Below are 18,960 nucleotides of genomic sequence, written 5' to 3'. Positions count from 1 at the left end.
TTTCTTCAGGACAAAGGTCAATGCTGACTCTGCAAAGCAATTCATATCTCTTCTAGTGGGGGCATGAGCAGAAACAGTTATTAGCACATAGCGGATCCCAAATGACTGTCTCAAAGACTTTGGAGGAAATTGAAGCCTGATGAGCTGAAAGAATTTCCCAAGGGTCCAGAGCATATGGTACCCACTGCTTTCCAGGGTCCTTAGTGTATACCCAAAGCACGGATGTGAAAAATGAAACTAGGCCTGTTATGTAACCTTGCTTCACTATGTGGATGAGGATGCCACTCTAGTCAATTTCTCTGGCTTTTCAAATCTACTCAGGATCTGCCATAAACCAGACCTCCTGGAGATAGCAAATGTGCTGTTGAACTTGGGGAATTCTGGGCAGAGAAAGGTCTTTGAGTTCTCGGCACTGATGAAATTGCTGGATCCTGTGGGGAGATGGGAAAAGCAGGCTTAATGTTTTCCAAACTTTATTGGGATATGACACTTCAGTAGATCGCTTACTCCAGTTCAGCAGCTCTGAACGAGTGAGATGTGCCTGAGCTCTTGGGAAATGATGTGCGGCAGATACCTCCAGCTCAAGAAGACTGACCAGATTCAGTGCAAATCTGATTAAATGTTCATAGCTAGATATTTCTTGGACCCAATTTTCTTACTCTTCCCCTTGAATATTGAAAAGATGAAAACCTTAAAGTACAGTTTTCTTTTTCTTCTTGCTTTCTCGATTTTCTTCATCCTAGTTTCTTCTCCATTTTCACAAGGACTTTATAGGTAGGTCCACCACTCTTCTTCTAGGATTAAGCTCTTTCCTCTCTCTGATTTGAGAATGACACACTACCAACTCTCATACCTACGTACATGCAAATGTGGTGTGTGTGTGATGTGTAATGTGTAATGTAGAAGTCGTCTTCCACCTGAGCCACCACTAAGACTGTTGATTGAATCATCATCATCATCATCAATCGTATTTATTGAGCACTTACTATGTGCAGAGCACTGTACTAAGTGCTTGGGAAGTACAAATTGGCGACATATAGAGACAGTCCCTACCCAACAGTGGGCTCACAGTCTAAAAGGGGGAGACAGAGAACAAAACCAAACATACTAACAAAATAAAATAAAATAAAATAAATTCAATCATATTTATTGAGTGTTTACTGTGTATGGAGCACTGTACTAAGCGTTTGGGAAAATACAATATAGCAATAGAAAGAGATAATCCCTGACCACAGTGAGCTCACAGTATAGTCGGGGGAGACAGGCATCAGTAAAAGTAAACAGACGTCAATATAAATAAATAAAATTACAGATATATACATAAGTTCTGCAGGGTGGAAAGAGGGGGGAAGAGCCAATGAGCAAGTCAGGATGATGCAGAAAGGAGTGGGAGATGAGGACAAGTGGGGCTTAGTCTGGGAAGGCCTCTTGGAGGAGATGTGCCTTCAGTAAGGCTTTGAAGGGAGGGAGAGTAATTGCCTGATGGATTTCAGGAGGGAGGGTGTTCCAGACCAGAGGTAGAACGTGGGCCGGGGGTCAGCGGTGATACAGACGAGATTGAGACAAAGTGAGAAGGTTAACACCAGAGGAGTGAAGTGCGCCGGCTGGGTTGTAGAAGCAGAGAATTAAATTTACCTTGGGCGTTCATAACTTGTTCCCTGAAGTAGGCATGTACTCTGCCAATTCAGCCTTCATTTTGGTTAGCTACTTAAACCTTGACTGGCCACTCCCTGACTCGAGAGTAGCATTTCAGAAATGCAGCTGACCAAGTAAAAATGGTCCTGGAAAGCCAAGAGAATAGTGGAGACTAGTGGAAAGAGTAGTGGCCTGGGAATCATGGGGCCAGGGTTTGAATCCCAATTCTTCCACTTGCCTATCGTGTGTCATTCGCCTACTTATTTTGCTTAAATGTGCTCAGTTTCCTCATCTGTAAAGCAGATTTTAAGAAAATACCTGTTCTCACTCCTACTTCCACAGTGAACCCCATGTGGCAGAAGGACTTCATCCAACCTGAAGTCCCAGAGCTTAGTGAAGTGCTTACTACATAATAAACACTAAACAATACAATTATCATTATTATTATTGGGGTAGCTCAAAGGGAAATAGTAGTCAATTCCAAACAAGCCTGGCTCTTGGGCCTGGTGTCATTTGTCAGGGGAGGCCTGGATGATGACTTGCATACTCTTCTTTCATTTAAAAGGTTCATTCAAGAGCAATAAACCTCTGATTCATCTTTCTAAATGGCTTAACCACACTGCCAAGGGCAAAAATGAGGCCTACTTCAATGTGTGTAACAATTCATCAATCAATCAATGATATTTTATTGACCGCATACTGTGTGCTGCTCACACTCCTGCTTCTTTAAAACAGGAAGGGGAGAATTCTCCACAGGGTGACCTCATCTTTGAAGTCTCCCTCACCTGAAACCCTGAAATAAAGACCCTGCTGCACTAATAAAGATGGCATGGGACTGGTAAACAGTAGGGTTGGGATCTAATTCTAAATCTGACACGTCCCTGCAATTTGATCCTGGGCAAGTCACTCTGTGCCTCATTTTCCTCATCTCAAAAATGGGGATTAAATACCTGTTTCTCCCTCCACATTGGACCCAAGTGTATACCTCATAGTTAAGCATTTAACAAATATCACAGTTGTTATTACTACAGTCCAGAGAATGCTAGATACTTGACTTTTATTCTTTACCAGTCTAAATCCAATAGTGCGTGATTTTTCAAGAATCATTATAGAAAAGCCAGCAGGTGGTGGGAATGGAGTCACGGTGAGGAGAGGGGAAATGGATATTCGTGGTGAAAAAACACTTGAAGGAAAAAGGATAAGGAAGAGAACTGGTGATTGGAGGATGGAGGTTGCTGACATTTATTATCTTTCACCTCAAATACACACAAACCTAAATGGATTGAATCAAAGCATAAACTTGAGAAAAGATCATTGTGATTTGATGTCAGGTTCTCAGTATGAGACATAACAATAGAATTGCAGGAATGGAATGATTGACCTTCATCCACCGAAAGAGCTTATGTGTCTCCTCAGGGTAGCCAAAATCACCTGATAATTGGCCCCAATCACTCAGAGGTGATGCCCTCCAGCCTGTAAACTCATTGTGGGCAGGGAATGTGTTTGTTTATTGTTATATTGTACTTCCCCAAAATGCTTAGCACAGTGCTCTGCACACAGTAAGCACTCAATAAATACAACTGAATGAATGATTGAATGGTTCTCTTGTGGGAGGAATTTGTTTGGGTTAGTAAAATGAAGGGAGTTTCTAGCTACGGTAAGTTGCTTCCTTCCCACCTTCCGACTGAAGACAGGTTGGAAAATATCTTGCAATTAACTGCCTCAAAGTCAGCTTTTATTGGCAAATTAATGGTCAAGGGATTTAATAGGGCAGCTTTCACTTGCAGTGAAGCAGCAGAGCACTGTAACATCAGCTCTAGCTGGGCCAGAGGGTATTTTGTTCTGTGAGTCTGTATCAGTGGGAGTAGCTTTGAATATATTCAGGACGATCCAGCCCTCTGGACCCTTAGCCAGAAACACTGACCACTCTAGGTTCTCACCTCACCCTGCTTGCAGCCTGCCTGGGCTCACGTCAATTAATCAGAAATAATTTTTGAATAATACCAATAGAATTGGAATGACCACTAGATACATTTACAAAACAACATGCACTACTAAGTACTGTATGCTGGCATATTTTTAAACCCTTGGGACAGCACAATAAAAATGAAATATTTGATCACTGCCCTCAAAGACTTACAATCTAACTAGGGAGACAAACAGAATGCATACCGATAGAAGAAAGTGGAGACTCAAGATTAATATATGGGAAAGACTGTGAGTCACTCAATCCACAGTTTTTATTGAGGACTTATTGTGTGGAAAGCACTGTACTAAGAGAGGCAGCATGACTAAGAAAAGCAGCGTGGCTCCGTGGAAAGAGCACGGGCTTTGGAGTCAGAGGTCATGGGTTCAAATCCCAGACACACCAACTGCCAGCTGTGTGGCCTTGGGCAAGTCACTTAACTTCTCAGTGCCTCAGTTACATCATCTGTAAAATGGGGATGAAGACTGTGAGCCCCCCGTGGGACAACCTGATCACCTTGTAACCTTCCCAGCACTTACAACAGTGCTTTGCACATAGTAAGTGCTTAATAAATGTTATTATTATTATTATTATTATTATTATTATTACTAAGTACATAGGAATCCCATGTCTGTCTTGATTATCTTGTATCTACCCCAGAGTTTAGCACAGTGTTTGGCACAGAATAAGTGCTTAATACCATATTTATTATTATTATTGTTTAAATAACATAATCTATAAATCAATATTTACCAAAGTGGTACGGGTGGTTGGAAGTACATATAAATGGTTATGAAGTTCTTCTACCCACCCAAATTACCGGTTGCAGTCATCTACCATGTCCTAGATGCCACCTCCTACTTTCAGTACCATTTAGATCCCTTTCTCACATTCCTTCTCACCTCTATCGCTGCACTGATCCTTGAGGACTTCCTCAACTCCTCTGACACCCTGTTCTACCCCACATCACCCACTCCCCAATTTAGAAACACACTTGATTCCATCATCTCAAATCACAGTACAATTTCCACACTCACCAACTTTGAAATTCCTGCTCCACCGCATAAATATCTGATATCAGGACTGCTACCAATTATCTCAATTATCTCACTTTTGATCTACATATGCAATCTACCTTCTCAACCCTCAAACCCACACCCTCAACTCCATTACCTCCATTGAACTCTAATCCCTCACCACCCTATCCCGCCTTAATTCATTCATTCTTTCAATCGTATTTATTGAGATCTTACTGTATGCGGAGCGCTGTGCTAAGCGCTTGGGAGAGTACATCGAAACAATAAACAGACACATTCACATTTCCTGCCCTCAATGAGTTTACAATCTAGAGTCATGCATGGAAATCTGCTACTAATCTCATTTCAGCAGCAAACACGCCAGTTAAGTGGGTTTGGACTCCCCTCACCCCAAATTAGGTGAGATTAAAAGACATCAATCTTGAACTACCAACCCGCTGCCTTAGATTGCCTCTACAGTATACTTTCTCCATTCATGTGCTTGAGCACTGGAGTACAGCTAGTAGAAATCCAAACATTAGGTCAACCTCATCTACCTTAATTTCATCCTGCCCTCTTATCTGCCGGGCAACAATATTTCTCCTTGCACATTGACTCCCATTAGCATTTCCTGTGATAGCTGTTTCAGACTTTTAACTCTATCCTTAAAACTTGTTCCCCTGCCTCCCCTTCAGTTGCCCCAGTGACTTTGCCATCTATTTATTGAGAAAATTGAAACCATTGGGCATAATCTCTCTAAAATTCCCCTTCCACTTCTCCAGCCTCACCCTCACGTTGTCTTGTCTTGGACTCTCCCTTCCTTCCCAGTAATATCTCAAGAAGGAGATATTTCATCTCCTCTTAAAACCTATCCCCCTTCACCTGTGTCTCTGGCCTCATTCCTTCTCACCTAGTTAAAACACTTGTCCCCTCCCTTCCTCCCTTACTGATCTTCAAGTGCTCACTTGCCAGAAGCTCCTTCACCCCTGCCTTTGAGCATTCCTATACATCTCTTATCTTAAAAAAAGCCTTCCCTTGTACCCTCGGCACCCTCCAATTATCACCCCAACTCCCTTCTAAAATTCCTCTCCAAATTCTTTGAGCATATTCTCTACACCCACTATCTCCACTTCCTCTCTTCTAATTCCCTCCTGGACCCATTACAATCTGTCTTCTGCCCCCTTCACTCCACATTAACTATTCTAAACTATTACAATGATGTGGGTACAAATCCAAGCTTTTTGTAGAAAAATTAATTTCAGCAAAAATCCATGCTTCAGCAGACATAGCCCACTTCCAAAAGGAAGAAACCATTGAGAGGCACTGCAGTTCAGAGTAATGTCAAAACCACAGCTTTACCTATGAAATTTCCTTCAAGATACAAATACACCATGTTTAATGAAAACAGATGGGCAGAAAGAAGTCAGAGTGCATCTTCCCTTATACTGGGGCGTTTATTCACTTCCAAAAAAGAAACCTTGTACCTGTACAAACTCCCATCTTAATTTTCATAACCTGGAGAGTGTTTACTCGGATATACCATGAGAATTAGGTGGCTCGTATAAGTTATATGCTCCAAGCCATCAGGGGTACCATAGCTGACCCTAATAAAATTTCCTTTCTCTCTCTCTCATCTCAAACCACCATGGACTGGTCCACATCAAGTCAAAGTATTTTTTAGTATAGAAATTATTGCCATGTGTGAAAATGGAAACTCTCTTTATATAATGTTGGGAAGATAAGGTGAAAGAAAAAGGAGGTTCCATTTGAAGAGGAAAGCAGAATATTTTTGCAAAAAAAGAAAGGTACCTAATTTAAATGTGCCAGAGGGTGGATCTAATTTTCATTTTGAATAGAATAGTGCTCCGGTAATTATCTTACTATTTAAGAACAAGAATAATTAGTGTAGTAACCTTATCAGCTCATTGTACTCATGGCATAGATGAGGAAAAGAAAAGAAAATAACACCTATCATTGTACTTAAAAATTAATGTATTACATTTTATTCCAAATTATGATTGGTCACTGAGCCATAAATGTATGCCGTTCCTGTGTATTAAGTGTATTGGCTTTCTCCAATGGTATAAATGAAATCTGTGGAGGACAAACCTACCTTAATAAATGAGAATAAACTATTGAGTGCCCAGTTTGTTTACAATTTCTAGGACCCTAGGATTGAGTTATGCAGAGTCTCTATGTCTTTGGGATTCTGGGGATCAATCAATCAATCAATCGTATTTATTGAGCGCTTACTGTGTGCAGAGCACTGTCCTAAGCATTGGGAAGTACAAGTTGGCAACATATAGAGACAGTCCCTACCCAACAGTGGGCTCACAGTCTAGAAGGGGGAGACAGACAACAAAACCAAACATATTAACAAAATAAAATAATTAGAATAGATATGTACAAGTAAATTAAATAGAGTAATAAATATGTACAAACATATATACATATATACAGGTGCTGTGGGGAAGGGAACGAGGTAAGACGGGGGAGATGGAGAGGGGGGCGAGGGGGAGAGGAAGGAGGGGGCTCAGTGTGGGAAGGCCTCCTGGAGGAGGTGAGCTCTCAGTAAGGCCTTGAAGGGAGGAAGAGAGCTAGCTTGGGGGATGTGCAGAGGGAGGACATTCCAGGCCAGGAGGATGACGTGGGCGGGGGGTCGACAGAGGGGCAGGCGAGAATGAGGCACGGTGAGGAGATTAGCAGCAGAGGAGCAGAGGGGATCATGGGGAGTTCATTCATTCAATCGCATTTATTGAGCACTTACTGTGTGCAGAGCACTGTACTAAGCACTTGGGAAGTACAAGTTGGCAACATATAATAAAAGAGTTGTTGGGGAGTTGTGGTGAGCATGCCTGATGCTCAGGCCATTTTCACCTACTAAAATCTGCTCTATACACCTGAAAAGAAGCCTAACTTTCCTACATCTATAATAATAATGATAATAATAATAATAATAATAATAATAATAATAGTAATAATGTTGGCATTTGTTAAGCGTTTATTATGTACCAAGCACTGCTCTAAGTACTGGGGTAGATACAAGGTAATCGGGTAGTCCCACGTGGGGCTCACCGACTTAATCCCCATTTTACAGGTGAGGTAACAGAAGCCCAGTGAAGTCAAGTGACTTGCCTAAAGTCACACAGCTGATAAGTGGCAGAGCTGAGATTAGAACCCATGACCTCTGACTCCCGAGCCCAGGCTCTTTCCACGAAGCCATGCTGTTTCTCTATGGTTGGAAAGATTACAGGTGTCTAGACCAGAGAGTTTTAGTAGCCATAGCATTAGTAGTCAGAGCATTCAATGAGCGCTCACTGTGTGCACAAGAGAAGCCGCGTGGCTCAATGGAAAGAGCATGGGCTTGGGAGTCAGAGGTCATGGGTTCAAATGCCGCCTCTGCCAATTGTCAGCTGTGTGACTTTGGGCAAGTCACTTCACTTTTCTGTGCCTCAGTTACCTCATCTGTAAAATGGGGATTAAGACTGTGAGCCCCACGTGGAACAACCTGATCACATTGTAACCTCCTCAGCACTTAGAACAGTGCTTTGTACATAGTAAGCACTTAATAAATGCCATTATTATAATTATTTCTTATTATAAACAACTCAGTCACCTCCCATGGTGAGTATACACTCTAAACATGGAGGCAGTCATAAAAAAATGAACAACAAAAAATAAATCTCACCTGTTCTCCCTCAGCTCTAGACAATGAGCCTCATGTGTGACAGAGACTGTTTTTAATTTGGTTAAATTCTATTTGTCACAGTGCTTAGCAAAATACATCAAAAATACATCAAAAAATGACCACACCAAAAAAAACCCTAGAGAGCAATCAATACAAAATAATTTAATATATAGTTGATTATGTATTTCATCTTGTCTTTTGCTGCCAAGTCGTCTCCAACCCATAGTGACTCCATGAGCACATCAGCGTGGCTCAGTGGAAAAAGCCCGGGCTTTGGAGTCAGAGGTCATGGGTTCGAATCCCAGCTCCGCCACGTCTGCTGTGTAACCTTGGGCAAGTCACTTAAATTCTCTGAGCCTCAGTTACCTCATCTGTAAAATAGGGATTAAGATTGTGTGCCCCATGTGGGACAACCTGATCACCTTATATCCTCCTAAGTGCTTAATACAGTGCCTTGCACATAGTAAGTGCTTAACAAATGCCATTATTATTATTATTATTATCATCTCTCCCGGAACGCCCCCCCGCCATCTGCCAATGTTCTAGTAGTGTATCCATAGAGTTTTCTTGGTAAAAATACAGAAGTGGTTTACCATTGTCTTCTTCCGTGCAGTAAACTTGAGTTTCTGCCTTAAACTTTCTCCAATGTGGCTGCTGCCCAGCACAGTTGAGTTTTGACTTGTAGCAGGTTGCCTTCCACTCTCTAGCCACTGCTCAAGCTAGGAATGGAAAGAGTTTGCATCTGCTTGATTTTCCCTCCTGTAGCTGAGACTAGTAGAGTACTGGAAACCCTCCAGGTGCAGTCCTGAGAGGGGTGTGTTGATATACATCCCCACAAATTCTGAGAATAGGAAATCAATTAATCAATCATATTTATTGAGCGCTTACTGTGTGCAGAGCACTGTGCTAAGCGCTTGGGAAGTACAAGTTGGCAACATATAGAGACAGTCCCTACCCAACAGTGGGCTCACAGTCTAGAAGAGGGAGACAAAACCAAACCAAACATATTAACAAAATAAAATACACACAAACTCTAGAAAAGGCTTTCTGGAGGAGGTGGACCTGACTGGTCTGATTAAGATTAGTCACATACTACAAATTTAATTATTGAATACTTTCTTTAATGTTTCCTGATATTCTTTCCCAGCGTTTTTGTTATCCTCTTTCCCACCCCTCTTCTATCAATCAATCAATTAATCGTATTTATTGAGCACTTACTGTGTGCAGAGCACTGTACTAAGCGCTTGGGAAGTACAAGCTGGCAACATATATGGGGGGTGGGTGGTGGCATAACTTCTAGTTATAAGGAGACTGTCTAGAATCACTATCTGCAGTTTCTGCTTGGCACTTTTACAGTGTTTGCCCATCGTAAAGACCTAAAGAATGTTATCACCACTACTACCCTTTGCTTTGTTCCTCTCCAGGAAGGTCTTCAGAGGTGGAGAGAGAGAGGCTTTTCTGTAACTCTCTCCTAGATGACTGTAAACTGTAAAGCACTCAATCACCTTACCCTCTCCTTCCACCATGCCTCCCAGTTTTCCTATTACAGCAAAGTCCACACGCTTCACTCCTTTATCGCCATCCTACTCAGTGTTCCTTGATCTCATCTAGGTCACTCTTCATCTAGATCTCTCTTGACCCCTAACCTACAATCTGCCTTTGGCTTGTAACTCCTTGCCTCTTCATATCCAACATACAATCCGTCTCCCTACCTCGAAAACCTTATTAAAAGCACATTTCCTCCAAGAGGCATTTTCTGACTAAACCCTCATTTTCTCTTCTCCCACTCATTCATTCAATCGTATTTATTGAGCACTTACTGTGTGCAGAGCACTGTACTAAGCGCTTGGGAAGTACAAGTTGGCAACATATAGAGACGGTCCCTACCCAACAGTGGGCTCACAATCTAGTCACACTCTCTTCTGCATTGCCCTTGTATTTGGATTTTCACCCTTTATTCACCCCGCCCTCAGCTCCACAGCACGTATGTGCAGATCTGTAATTTATTTATTTACATTGATGTCTTTCTCCCCCTCTGGATTGTAAGCTTGTTGTGGGCAAGAAATGTACCTACCAACTCTATGAGGTCATGGGTTCAAACCCCGGCTCCGACGCTTGTCAGCTGTGTGACTTTGGACAAGTCATTTAACTTCTCTGTGCCTCGGTTACCTCATCTGTAAAATGGGGATTAAGACTGTGAGCCCCACGTGGGACAACGTGATCACCTTGTATGCGCCCAGCACTTAGAACAGTGCTTTGCACATAGTAAGTGCTTAACAAATACCATCATTATTATTATTACTACTCTCCCAAGTGCTCTGCACACAGTAAGTGCTCAATAAATGTGATTTATTGATTGATTGAGTGATTAGCAGGCAACAGCTACTGACAACAGAGCCTTCTTCCAATGGACTGCCCAAGTCTCGAGTTGCTTTGTGTTTTGTTTTGTTTTTAATGGTATTTGTTAAGTACCTGCTATGGGCCAGGCACTGTTCTAAGCACTGGAGTAGTTAGGTTAGATATAGTTCCTCTCCCACATTGGGTTTACAGTCTTAATCCCCATGTTACAGGTGAGCACAAATAATAATAATAAAAATAATAATAAATAATGGTATTTGTTAAGTGCTTACTATGTGCACAGCACTGTTCTAAGCACTGGGGGGATACAAGGTGATCAGGTTGTCCTACATGGGGCTCACAGTTTTAATTCCCATTTTACAGATGAGGAAATTGAGGCTCAGAGAAGTTAAGTGACTTGCCTAAAGTCACACAGTTGACAAGTGGCGGAGCCAGAATTAGAACCCATGATCTCTGACTCTCAAGGCTATGCTCTTTCCATGAGTCACGCTGCTTCTCTAACGACCTGCCCAAGGTCACAAAGCAGATAAGTGGGAGATCTGGGAATAGAAGCCATGTTCTTTTGCCTCCCAAGTCCATGCTCTATCCACTGGGCCACACTGCTTCCATTCTTTCAATCCCTTATTATTCATTCATTCTATCATATTTATTGAGCACTTACTATGTGCAGAGCACTGTAATAAGCACTTCTTATGCATCTATGTGCCAAGCACTATACTGGATTTTGGGGCACTTGCAAAATAATCTGACCACAAAGAGTCCTTGTCCCACGTAGGGCTAAGAAAAGATGGAGAGCAGGCACCTTATCACTAGTTTAAAGGTGATGAAACTGAGATGCAGAGACACTAATTGATTTACCCAAGGACACAGATCAGGCCATGGTAAAGCTGCAGTTAGAATCTAGATCTCATCATCATTTGAAAGGGGTGTGTGTATAGACTTGAGCCACAATATTACCTAGCCTGTTATTATCATTATTCTCCATATTCAATCAGTATCTCCCTGAACATAAAGCACTGAACTGGGTTCTTGGAACCATACAATAAATGAAGAAGACATTGTCCCTGCCTTTGAGGAGCTTACACTCTAACTGGGGAGTCAGACCAACACAGATAGTATACGTACACTGAGAATGAGAGGATAAACACAGATATACTGGAAACATCAAAGGTAAATCAAAAAAGATCAAATAAATGCAATTAATAAGCCCACCTACATACTGGCAGAGAAAGCAATCAGCCGGAAAGGGTGTTTTAGGTGGCTTTGAAGGTAGGGAAAGCAGCATGGCAAATTTGTGGGTGGTCCAGACAGGGAAAAGAAAGCAAGCTAATGGGCCAGAGGCTGGAGAATTGAGAGTGAGATAGAATTAGGAGTTCCTGAGTTTGGTGGAGAAGGAAGGGACCGAGGACCAGAATTTGGCCATCATGGGAAAGGAAGGCTGGTAAGGATTCCAAGAGAGGTAAGAAGCCTGAATCCCCTCCATAGTTCAGTGATTTAGGACACATCCAGTCATTATACGCATTGCCTGTCCCTTTCAGAACAGCTTATTATTAGCTATTTTCAATGGACCGAGGACGCATCTGAAAAGGATTCTGGGCCAAGCTATTATTATCTCTCCCACGCACAAAGTAATATTGACCCAAGTGTCATCTTTGACAGTTATAGGTGATAAAAATATATATTTCTAGGTGACAGTTGTGAACTCTTACAATCAATCAATCTGAAATGTTAATCTTTGAGCATCAAAACATTCATATTCACATATATTTATCACTCATAATAGATTTATCAGTATTTGCTTAGTTATATTTCATTTTCAAGATAAACAATTTTCAAATCCTTTTAAAAAACACTGATAGGAAAATTGGATGTTAGTTCCTCCATCCAAAAGGACTGGATAAACTGAATGCATTTCAATATAATTTTTTTCCACTTTCTAGATCATTAGGTGATAAGAGTAGTAGTCATTCTATTTTGTAAGTGACATAAAATTACCAAATATAGATTTCAGCAGGTTTACCTGACATACAGAAGTTACAAAGGAAACGAATACCTCCTCTATTAAAAAAATAAGCCCGTGTTTATTCATTCATTCATTCATTCAATCGTATTCATTCATTCATTCATTCAATTGTATTTATTGAGTGCTTACTGTGTGCAGAGCACTGTACTAAGCACTTGGGAATCAATCAATCAATCAATCATATTTATTGAGCGCTTACTGTGTGCAGAGCACTGTACTAAGCGCTTGGGAAGTACAAGTTGGCAACATATGGAGATGGTCCCTACCCAACAGCAGGCTCACAGTCTAGAAAGGGGAGACAGACAACAAAACAAAACATATTAACAAAATAAAATAAATAGAATAAATATGTACAAGTAAAATAGAGTAATAAATATGTACAAATAAATATACATATATACAGGTGCTGTGGGGAGGGGAAGGAGGTAAGGTAGGGGGATGGGGAGGGGGAGGAGGGGGAGGGAATATTCGAAGGATATTTGAAGGTTTATATTTGAAGGAAAGACCTAACTGTGAGCCCTTTGTGGGATGAGGTCTACGTCCAAACTATCTCATAAATCCATAAAGCTGTAAATCCGTCGAGTCATCTCCGACCCATAGCGACATCACGGAAACATCTCTCCCAGAACACTACGCTCTGCATCTGCAATCATTCTGGTAGTGTATCCACACAGTTTTCTTGGAAAAATATGGAAGTGGTTTACCATTGCCTCATTCCATGCAGTAAACTTGAGTCCCTGCCCTCGACTCTTTTCCATTCTGCTGTTGCCCAGCATGGGCCTCCGCTTGACTCTCCCTTCCATAGCCAAGACTGGTAGAATACTGGAAACTCTACAGGTGCAACCCTGAGAGGTGATCTTGTATCCACTCCTGTGCTTATTACAATGTTTCTACATAGTAAGTGCTTAACAAATACCACTATTATTGTTATGATGATGATGGTTTTACACACATACTCTGAACTCTCCCATCTAATTCCTCTGACCAGCTGTAAATCCATTCAAATAATCATTCCAGTTTATTAACATCACAGAAAATAACACTACTACAGTCAGTGGGACACTACGCAAATTCTACCATTGTATTGTCTTGTCACAGCGAAGTACAAGTTGGCCATTTTGAGCCACAGTCCTAGATGTGCATCTGTGGCCCTGCAAGGGAGGAACTAATTAAGTATGAAATTACCTTATACATCTAAAGCTGTGTCTGCTCACCTTTAGGCATTTTGGGAATCCACCTAATGAGATATGAGTTTTCCTCCACAGGACAATCACAAATCTCATTAATGCTCATTAAAACATAAGTAGTACTCAATGTATTCAGCAAAATTGCACTGTATTCTGATGAGCAGAAGAACGATCCGGTGGAGCAAAACTCCATCAAGAGCAAAACACACTAATGCGAAAGGGACAAAGAGGACAATGGAGAGAGTAAAGTAACTATACAAGTGGCCACATCTGTGGCAAAAGGAAAAAATACTCCCAGGTGTTCATCCCAACAGCTGGAAATAGATCTGTCTAGGTTGATTTGATAAAGATTGGAAACACCAGAGCAAAGCCTACAAGCAAATATGGAATAGTAGTCAAGAGGGAAGTTTTGAGTGATGGGCTTTTTTCTAGATTTAGGCAAATGCATAACTCTGTTCATTGGGATTTCAATTTTGGAATGGCCGTTGGGAAAGCAAGTTCAGATCTGGTAATACGTATTTCAAAGCACCTGAACAGTGACTGATTTTGAATTCTTGGTTTTAGTATTGATATTCTATGCCTGGATTCTTCCAATTTTGACATGCCGTTAACTCATCATTGTCAGTGGGTAAAAGACGTGAGGCAACTTGTGAAGGAAGATCTCAGAGAAAAATAGAATCCTCAGCTTTGCTACGGTTTTTCTGCTTCAGAAAGCAATCTCCTTCTGCCTTCAGGACATCTCCTTCTGGATGTCTGCCCGCCATCTAAAACTCAACATGTCCAAGACTGAACTCCTTATCTTCCCTCCCAAACCCTGCCCTCTCCCTGACTTTCCCATCACTGTTGACGGCACTACCATCCTTTCCGTCTCACAAGCCTGCAAACTTGGTGTCATCCTCGACTCAGCTCTCTCGTTCACCCCTCACATCCAATCTGTCACCAAAACCTGCCGTTCTCACCTCCACAACATCGCCAAGATCCGCCCTTTCCTCTCCATCCAAACCGCTACCCTACTTGTTCAATCTCTCATCCTATCCCGTCTGGACTACTGCATCACTCTCCTCTCCGATCTCCCATCCTCCTGTCTCTCCCGACTTCAATCCATACTTCACGCCGCTGCCCAGATCGTCTTTGTGCAGAAACGCTTTGGGCATGTTAGTCCCCTCCTCAAAAATCTCCAGTAGCTACCAATCAACCTAAGCATCAGGTAGAAACTCCTCACCCTCGGTTTCAAGGCTGTCCATCACCTTGCCCCCTCCTACCTCACCTCCCTTCTCTCCTTCTCCAGCCCAGCCCGCACCCTCCGCTCCTCTGCCGCTAACCTCCTCACTGTGCCTCGTTCTCACCTGTCCCGCCATCGACCCCCGGCCCACGACCTCCCCCTGGCCTGTTATGCCCTCCCTCCGCACATCCGCCTAGCTAGCTCTCTTCCTCCCTTCAAAGCCTTACTGAGAGCTCACCTCCTCCAGGAGGCCTTCCCAGACTGAGCCCCCTCCTTCCTCTCCCCCTCCTCCCCCTCACCATCCCCCCGCCTTACCTCCTTCCCCTCCCCACAGCACCTGTATATATGTATATATGTTTGTTCATATTTATTACTCTATTTTACTTGTGCATATTTATTCTATTTATTTTATTTGGTTTGTATGTTTGTTTTGTTGTCTGTCTCCCCCTTCTAGACTGTGAGCCTGCTGTTGGGTAGGGACTGTCTCTATATGCTGCCACCTTGTACTTCCCAAGCGCTTAGTCCTGTGCTCTGCACACAGTAAGCGCTCAATAAATACAATTAAATGAATGGATGTTGCAAACCTGTACTTCCCAAGCGCTTAGTACAGTGCTCTGCACACAGTAAGCGCTCAATTGAATGAATGAATGAATCTCAAAAATAATACACTGACTATACCTTTCATATTAGTCATAATACTATGGTTATTTATGCTAATTGAAGTGTTTAATTTCTAAGCTAGCATGGCCTCCATTTGGCTGACAGTATTACTGTTCTGGTTCATTCATTCAATCATATTTATTGAGCACTTACTGTATGCAGAGTACTTTACTAAACCCTTGGTAAATACAAATTGGTAACAAAGAGACGGTCCCTACCCAACAACGGGCTCACAGTCTAGAAGGGGGAGACAGACAACAAAACAAAACAAGTAGACAGGTGGGTCTCATACAAACTATTTCTTCTGTTTCTTTCACTGACTGCTCCTCTGCTTCTCATCTTCTTCCCATGAGCAGTCCTTAAAACTCTGCTCTGGGTCCTCTCCTCTTGTCCTTTTACATTCCTTTGTGGAGAGCTATCACTTTTAGACAAATGGCTCTTAAATCTATCTAAACCTGGACATGCTGCCACCACCTCAAACTCAGTATATCAAAAATCTAACTCAGTCAATCATCAATCATCAGTGGTATTTATTGATCACTTATCTTACCTTGCCACTTATACCCACTTCCCCACTGACTTTCTCATTTGCTTTAACAGCACTATTATCCTCCCTATCCCATAACGGTGGTGTCATCCTCAGCTCTTCACTATCACTCGACTCTCCCATTCGGTCCGCTGCCAAATCCTGCCAGTCAGAGGCAAGATAGATGGGATTGAGATACTTTGAGTAGGTTAGCATCGGAGGAGCTAAGTGTGAGTGCTGTGTTGTAGTGGGAAATCAGGGAGGTGATGTAGGAAATGGCAAGGAAACTAAGTGCTTTAAAGCCTATAGTAATTAGTCAATCAGTCAATCACATTTATTGACTGCTTACTGGGTTCAGTGCACTGTACTAAGCTCTTGGGAAAGTACAATGAAACAACAATAATAAGGAGTTTCTGTTTGAAGGGGAGGTGGATGGGCAACCACTACAGTTCTTGAGGAGTGGAAAAACACGAACTGAGATTTTTTTTGGGAGGGGGAGGATAAGTGATCCAGGCATCAGAGTGAAGTATGGACTGGAGTAGGGAGAAACAGGAAATGGGGAGGTCAGCAAGGAGGCTGATACAGTGATCAAGACTGGATAGGATAAGTGCTTGGATTAAAGTAGTAGCAGTTGAGATGGGCAGATTTTCGCAATGTTGTGAAGGTTGAAACAACAGGATTTGATGACAGATTGAATATGTGTGTTGAGTGAGAGAAACATTGAGGATAATTCCAAGATCACTGGCTTGTAAGACAGGGAGGATGGCAGTGCTGACTATAGGGATGGGAAAGTCAGGGGGTGGATAGGGTTTGTGTGAGAAGTTCTTTTAGCATTCCATTCTCTTTCTCCTCTTACTTCTCCACTCTCAGCTCTCACAATATCCCAACTAAAAGGTGGGTTTTTTTTGTTTTATTTATGGTATTTATTAAGGACTTAGTATGTGCCAGTCACTGTACTAAGAACTGGGGTAGATACATGCTAATACAACCTTATCTACTCTGGGGTAGACACAGTCCATGTGCCACATGGGGCTCATAATCTTAATGCCCATCGCACAGACAAGGTAACTGAGGCACAGATAATAATAATAATGATAATGGCATTTATTAAGTGCTTATTATGTGCAAATCACTGTTCTAAGCACTGGGGAGGTTACATGGTGATCAGGTTGTCCCACGGGGGGCTCACAGTTTTAATCCCCATTTTACAGATGAGGTAACTGAGGGCCAGAGATGTGAAGTGACTTGCCCAGAGTCACACAGCTGACAATTGGCGGAGCTGAGATTTGAACCCATGACCTCTGACTCCAAAGCCCGGGCTCTTTCCACTGAGCCACGCTGCTAATCTAGCCAAGCTGCTTCTCTTAAGTAGGGTGATTTGTGCAAGGTCTTAGATGCCAGGGTCTTTAACTTTATCACTCTGCATCAGTCTCATCTTCAACCAGCCTGTACCTCCCACCTACTTCAAATCCCAGAGACCATAGCTCTCTCCATCTCCAAAGCCATTCTGTATACACCACATCTCCTCCATTCATTCATTCATATTTATTGAGCGCTTACTGTGTGCAAAGCCCTATACTAAGCGCTTGGGGGAGTTCATTCATTCATTCAATCGTATTTATTGAGCGCTTACTGTGTGCAGAGCACTGTACTAAGCACTTGGGAAGTGCAAGTTGGCAACATAGAGAGTGTAATACACAGCACATTCCCTGCCCACAATGAACGTATAGTCTAGAGGGGGAGACAGATATTGCTTTGCATAAATAAATGAATAAATTATATATATGTGTGTGTATGTGCGTGTGTGTTAATATGTGCATCTAGCTTTACTTCTATTCATTCTGATGACTTGACACCTGTTCACATGTTTTGTTTTGTTGTCCATCTCCCCGTTCTAGACTGTGAGCCCGTTGTTGGGTAGGGACCGTCTCTACGTGTTGCCGACTTGTACTTCCCAAGCCCTTAGTACAGCACTCTGCACACAGTAAGTACTCAATAAATACGATTGAATGAATGAATGAATGTGTGTGTGTGTGTGTGTGTGTTTACTATGGGGATGGGAAGGAGGATGAATGAAGGAAACAAGTCAGGGAGACACAGAAGGGAGTGGGAGAAGAGAAGAGGATTGCTTAGTCTGGGGTGGCTTCTTGAAAGAGATGTGCCTTCTATAAGGCTTTGAAATCAGAGAGGGAAATTATCTGCCTGGGAAGTAGAGAAGCAACCTTGCTTAGTGGAAAGAGCACGGGCTTGGAAGTCAGAGGTTATGAGTTAGAATCCTGGCTCCGCCGCTTGTCAGCTTCATGACTTTGGGCAAGTTACTTAACTTCTCTGTGCCTCAATTACCTCATCTGTAAATGGGGATTAAGACTGTAAATCCCACGTGGGACAACCTGATTACCCTGTATCTACCCCAGTGCTTGGCACAAAGTAAGCGCTTAACAAATACCATATGAGGAGGGAGGGCATTCCAGGCCAGAGGCAGGATGTGTCTCCTTCACAGTCTTCTCCTCTGCCTCCTGACTTCTAACCGTGGGAGTCCCTCAAGGTCCAATTCTGGTCCCCATTCTTTTCTCTATCTACACATACTCCCTTGGAGAACTCATTCATTCCCATGGCTTCAACTACCACCGTTATGCAAAATCTACATCTCCAGCCCTGATCTCTCTCCCTCTCTCCAGT

The 18,960-nt window shown here is 42.4% G+C and overlaps 1 non-coding gene across 1 annotated transcript; it reads right to left on the bottom strand.

The window, feature by feature from the left end:
• Window positions 1–8,982: 8,982 nt before the first annotated feature.
• Window positions 8,983–9,120, bottom strand: LOC119927778. Its single transcript, XR_005450749.1, has one exon. It is a non-coding gene; the product is annotated as a small nucleolar RNA SNORA7 (small nucleolar RNA).
• Between the last annotated feature and the right edge of the window lie 9,840 nt (window positions 9,121–18,960).

This window comes from Tachyglossus aculeatus, chromosome 4 (genome assembly GCF_015852505.1).
Source record: "Tachyglossus aculeatus isolate mTacAcu1 chromosome 4, mTacAcu1.pri, whole genome shotgun sequence".
Classification (NCBI taxonomy): Eukaryota; Metazoa; Chordata; class Mammalia; order Monotremata; family Tachyglossidae; genus Tachyglossus; species Tachyglossus aculeatus.
The sequence above is the reverse complement of the archived record's forward strand: the minus strand, read 5'-3'. Positions and strand labels throughout refer to the sequence as shown.